We start from the raw sequence: 6,521 nt of genomic DNA, 5'->3' as shown, positions 1-6,521 counted from the left end.
CTTTTGTGAGCTCACGAAACTTATGCTCAAATAAATTTGTTAGTCTCTAAGGTGCCACAAGTACTTCTTTTCTTTTTACTGTTAGCCAGGTATCATTAACGCTTATGGGCCATCACCTGTCAAGTGGCCATTCTTTGGCAAGGAAGACAGGTCGATCAACATTGGACCTTTTTCACCAGGAGACTCTAACCTCAACCTCACAGCAGGAAAGAACTTTATCTAGGGGTAACTTAACGCTCAGGAAAATGCATTTCAAAGGCGGACTGGACTATAAAAGTGAGAGTCAGGATAAAAACATCCCAAGCTCTCTTTTCCTAACTCTCTCTCTTTCACCTGAAGACAAAAGAAACAGCCTATGGACTTTGAGAGAAGATCCTGACCTGAAACTTGGAGAGCTCTGTTGCTGGAAGCTACAACAACAAAGCATTTGTGAGGCACCCAAAGTTGCAGGGCAGGTGGTGACACAACCCCCCGCTGGTCTGGATTGCACCCTGAGTGTCCTAGTATCACAGGGCAAGTTTGGTGTGGCTCATGTATTGGATGAGGGTTCGACTGAGGCTATTGCAGGGCTCCTGTGGGCCCTCCCACAGTGGTGTGGGGTAGGTGATACGGTGGGGTATGCCTGGCCCATGCAAGGGGGAGTACAAGACATGGCAGCCCAGATGCAGTGGAAATGAATGAAATCCTGCTCTTGGCCTCACACCCTTTGGAGCAGTTACACACCAAATAAAAGGGTTTAATGCCTTCCTGAAATCTTTCCAATACTGACACTAAGCAGGGCAGAAAGCATTCCTGCAGGTGACTCAGCCAAGGTAACACAGGGAGTCAATGGCAGAACCAAGGAGAGAGCTCAGCTCTTTACCCCTGTGCTATGCTTAAAGCACAAGACCATTCTTCCCCTTACAAGGGAACAGGACAGGTCACAAAATAAAAAGGAGAAGGGTGGGAAGGAGGGGGTTTGACAAGGGTACAAAGGAAATCCCATTGTGTTCCATGCAATAGAAAGGACAGCTCAAAGGAAATAAGGACAAGTCACAACGGAACTGCCTTCCAAGGTCCTTACTGTAACAGGGTATATAGGTACCTGGAGGCCCTGTGGTCCTACAACACCCTGGCCCAGGAATGGAGCAGTGAAGGTGGGTCCTCCATGCCTCCCTAGAAAGGCTTCAGGGAGGCAGCCAATCAGAGCCTTGCAAGCACAGATAAAAGGAGCTGCAGGGTCTGAGCAGGTCAGTCCCTGGCTGGGACCAGAGGGGTGAGGAAGGACTGGAAGTTGGTGAAACTCCAGGTAAAGAGGCTGGCAGGGAAGATAAGAGACCCGGCTTAACAGGGATATGTCAGAACCCAAGGACTGTAACCCTATGGCAAAGGCAGAAGATGATGGGACTAAGTGGGAAGGAGCCCAGGGAAACCATAGCATCTAATTGATGAAGTTAAAGGGATCACTGAATGCTGCCCGTAGGGTCCCGGCGGTGGGGGGGCCAAACTAGTGGGTGGGCCATGGTCCCTCCACTGGCAACTGGGGGAAGTGGCCTGAGCCCTGAAAAGGGGATAAGACTGTACTGAAAGTGCAAGAAAGGGGCTGGAGTTTAAACAGGCCCAGAGAGGACCAGCCATGTGTTGGACTTTGTTACTCCAGAAGGGGACTGAACTGAAGAGATGACCTGGTTGGAGAGCTAGGACAGTGAGAACTGATGAAGACTGAGTTTCCTGTGAGAAAGCCCTGGGAGCAGTGCTCTGTAACAGCGCAGGGATGGACTTGAAGTTAGCCCAAAGGGTCTGAGAACTGAGCCCAGAGACAGGGCTAAAGACACTAACAAGGGCACAGTGATAAGCCTTGGTGGTTCATCCATTGTTGATTGTGTGACTTGGCTAGAGGGCTGAGCCACCGAGGACCTTCTTCAGCAAGGGCAACAACGTACAAGGGGTGCCAGTACCAAAAAAGAAGTTCAGGATCGCACCTAGCCAACAGGTGGTGCTCACAAGAGGTGACTGCCCCCCCCATGTCACTCATTAGCCACACCACTGTTCTCATCCATTGATGTTCTTGTACCATATTCATCACTGTGTCTGAGCACCTTCCAGTAGTGCATAAAACAACTTGACTAACATCTGTCATGTGTGTTCTCTCATCCTTTCTCCAGAGAGAGTTCTGTTTTTGAAATGTTTATAATATGTATATACACACAAATGCACACTGCTATATATTCATGTTGGAGAAGGCAGATCAAAGAAACGTACCTTGCAGAAGGTGGTGAGGTTTGTGAAGGTCCTTCATTCTTAGGGAAGTTAATTCCACAGACAGGCACCTGGCCCTGAGAAAGCTCTCTCTGCTGCACAGATGAGCTTTCCCCTTATTGTTGAGAAATCCATGGGGCCAGAGGAGTGGAGTTGTTGACCATGGTCTTCAACCCGGAGGTTTAGATCTTTTTAGATCTCTTGCACCTTGATTTGATAGTCTAAGGGCTTGGTTCATATCTTCAAGTTCATGTTGGAACCAGAGCAGGGAGGGGAGAAAGGGCTCTGATGTGCTTGTGGTAGGCTGAGTTTCAGAGGAGACACATGGCAGCATTCTGTACCGGTTGGAGTTTAAGTGCCGAATGCTTCATGCCCACGTATGTCACATTGCTCTAGACCAGCTGAGAGGCATTGAAGTTGTGAATAACGGAGGCCAGGTCATTGTCCACCAGCATGGGGTGGATGGCCTCTCCCACCCGCATAGATTCACAGTTAGAGGTGGTCCTAGCATCCTGGGGTGACTCCTTAGAATTTTTTTTTCCAGTGTTTACATTTTTTTTCCATTTAAAATTGAACGGTCTAAGCCTTCTAGCTTCAAAGAAAACTTTCCAAGGCCTTAATGCTCGTGAGGAAGGCATCATGGCCCTGGCAGGGAGAAGGGCATGGAGAAAGGAGAGGAAAATGTCATGAGAGGGCCAGAGCTGCAGCTGGAGTAAACTGGCAATCGGACAGATCCCCAGATGAGGTAAATCAGCAGAGCTCCATTGACTTGCATCATTTGGGAATTTTGGCCCACAAGATCTCACCAGTGATTTGCGAAGAGTGCTCTTTATTTATCTTTGGTTTGGGCTACAGAGCAGGTCTGAAAAGGGACTAGTTCCTTTAGAGGCTTTTCACAGTAACAGAGCAGAGGTTTTCCCAATCAGGCATTGAAGCTATATGTGCCTTTGCTTTACCTTCACTGCCACTGTGTTGTTGGCCTTAACTTGCCCCTGGTGGGGCTGGTTTAGTCACAGAAAATCATGTTCAGAAGCAAATCTTCTGGCCCCTTTTGAAACTTTTCAGCCCTTCCTCTGGGTGCTTTATAGACCTTCCCAGCTTTATCCAGGCGACCCCCTGAGAGCTATCACTAACTACTGAGTCCACAGGCTCCTTACAAACTGTAGCCCTGTTGGTCATGATGACTCCTGGGCTCTGTCCATCATCTGGACTAAACCAGGCACAAGCAAGGCTGTGCCCAGTTCCCCTAAGGGCCAGCCTTTGAACAACTGGTGTTTTGGCCTGTGGATGTGCCCTTGGTCCAGTGCACCATTACAGTCAGAAATTCAGGCATGGTATCCCATGTTTTCCCTGCTAGATTCTATGGCCAAACTGCAGTTAGTAAGACTGTAAAATCACAAATATCCAGCAAGAGAACTTGGTTCATTGACTGGAGGAGTGACTCTTATGAATGGGAGGAAAGCAGTGGGGATGAAGGAAACAAACTAGGAAGAGAAGTTGAAGAGAACAGCTAGGGAAGGAGAGAAAATGCCAGAAAGAAATGGAAATTGATGAAGAAAAGCTGCACAGCATGTGAGGTTTGAGATGAGCATATTTAATGTGTTCAGCTATATTGTATTAAAGTGGTTCTATAAAGCAACTCATAACTTGGTAATATGCAAGCTCTTTAAGTCATATTTCTGCTATGTGCAGTTGCTAGCACCAAACAGGGCCCTGATCCATGACTGAAGTCCTTGGGTGCTTCCACAATGCAAACTAATAACTAGTGTAAATGCACAAGCAAATGAGCTGTTGCCTTTAGGCCCCTGGCGACCAGGGGTCAAATGGGAGTGACTTGTGATGGCTTAGCAACCTGGTGCCTTCTTCTGCCATCTTGTGCTCTGGAACAACACAAACTCTTCTTTAAAAAATAAGGATCTCTCCACCCCCTATGGCCATGATGAAAACCATGTGTGATTTCCAAAGCAGCCTTGTGATTAGCAATGGAATCTCAGTACTTGGCAAATCCCTTCCTCAAACCTTAGTCTTATTGGGATCCAGGAAGTGGGTGGGCAAAGCCCGTCCACTGCTAAAGGATCCCCCCCAGCCTAAGAGAGGGGTCCACAGGACCTGGAAAACCAAATAATTACGGGGGACAACTAATGAACAACAGGGACAGGAGTGCGGTCAAAGGATCAAACGAAGGGAACCGGACAGGGACACCGAGCAGAGAACCCCAGACAGCGCCTACTGCTCCTCAAAGGCATCAAGGGAGTCAGTGGACGCCGCCCAGAGGAACTCTGCCCGGAGGCGTGAACGGACGGAGGATCAGAAATAGGCCCCACAGCCACAGGAGGCTCCATCGGCCAACCTTCTCACCCTGGTTTTATAGATGGCCACTTTAGCCAGGACCAGGAGTCCTCAAAGCTAGTGCTAGGGAGTGAAGGCTTTCCTTCACTGCCTGTCTTTGTGACCATGCCCGCCTGTCATGAGAGGTGTCTGACAAAGGCAAAAGCTCCTCACCATAGTGTCAGAGCGGCTCTGGTGTTAGACTGGCTCAGCATGGTCCCTAGTGGACTCCATGGAGTCCCTGGCTCTGCTCCCTGCCCAGGTTATGGGATGTTCTGCTTGTGGGGAGGGGGATGGTGGGGGTTGTAAATATCATTCTGGTCATGGTGGGAAGGTTTTCTCAAACAAGGAGGTCATGCAGCATGAGCTGAAGGGCGTCAGGCTCTTTGGAAGCATGTTGCACACTAGATAGCCTCACTTTATCACTTAGATGAGGAAGGGCTTCATCCCCTGCCAAAGAAGTCAAGCAGAGGCTCCACCCTGCCTCATCATGAAGAACCAGGTGTGTTGATTGTATGCCTGAATTTATGGTTATTTGCTAAGCATTTCATTAAATAAGTTGCATCAGATGTCACGCGTGGAGCAGCACAAAACTTGGCAGCTGTGAGGAGGGAAGCTTGAGGCCTGGGCATGCCTGGCATCAGCGAAGCAGGAAGCTGGTCCCTTATGTTCCTGCTGTTCTGCACTTTGTCCCAGGTTTCATGACCTTCACTGGCCCAGAAGAGCCTCTGGCACCTCACTGGCAGCTTGGAGATGACTTCTGATGGAGAAATCTCAAAATGTAAAATGAAGCTATTCTGCTGTAGGCCTGTAGTGTCTGTACCATCTCTGTACCTATTGGAGAGGCACTGTCATCCCTGTAGGCCATCTTTGTCCTCTGTCACTCCTTTTTGTGAGCACTCACTCCCATTGTTCTGCATTGAGCTCTAAGTAGACCAAGGTTTACAAGCATATTAGTTCCTAACAAAAGCATTTCTCCTCTGCTTGAAGTGTTTCCCTCTTAAGATCTGAGCAGATAGAAGAAGAGAGAGTGGGAAATGACAAAGTGCATGGCACTAAATTTGTATGTGCAGCACATCTTCCTGGTTTGCAAAACTGACGAGAGACTTGATGATCCCTTTCCTACTGCAAGTATTCCAAAGTGCTTTGCTATTTCCCCTTTCCACAATTCGGATGCACCTCAACTCTGACCTGCAGCAACATCTGCTACTCCAGTCCTGAACCAAAAAGCCCACTTTATAACTTCAAAGCAGTCACATTAGCTAATTGGTTCTCTTAGCCTCCACGAGGCAGATAATTACTGTCCCTGGTTTAGAGATGGCAAATTTGAGGTGGTTTGGAGTGAGCTTGCCAGAGGTCGCATGAGTCCATTGCAGAGCTTGGTTTGGAACATGGCAGTCTCCGGGGCCTAGATTGTTACAGGCATTTAGGTGCCTAACTCCCATTGACTTCAGTAGGAGTCAGGCACCTAAACACCTTTCGAGATCTGGTCCGGGATGCTAGTCTGCAGGAATGAAACTATGATGAAACTTTCCTGGTTCAGGTTAAAAATCTTAATGTCCAAATGTTCTTACCCGGGTTACTAGTAACACCAGTAATGATTGAGATGCTCAAAGCGGAAATAAATCTTGATCTTAGGTGCTTCTCCTTGTGCTGTTTGGTTTTGCTTTTCTACATTTTTCTTTGCTTGTACAGTCTATTTTAGTCTGTCACTTTCACTTCCTGATCCATTAACAATGATAAAGGGAGTAGCTGACACCAGAGAGAGCAGCTTTTGTTTTTAAGAAAAAGGAGGTGGGGGAGGAAACTGTTTCCGCTGGAATTGTGGGTTTTTTGTTTTGTTCTTTTTTTTAAAGGAAACACATCCCTTGGTCTCGCTTTGTGTAAAAAAAATTTTGCACTTATTACGTTTTGGCCTAAATTCAACCCAACCATGGTTTTTAATTTGATCCAAG

The sequence above is a fragment of the Lepidochelys kempii genome, chromosome 8, assembly GCF_965140285.1.
Source record: "Lepidochelys kempii isolate rLepKem1 chromosome 8, rLepKem1.hap1, whole genome shotgun sequence".
Taxonomy (NCBI): domain Eukaryota; kingdom Metazoa; phylum Chordata; order Testudines; family Cheloniidae; genus Lepidochelys; species Lepidochelys kempii.
This window is presented reverse-complemented; position numbering follows the sequence as displayed.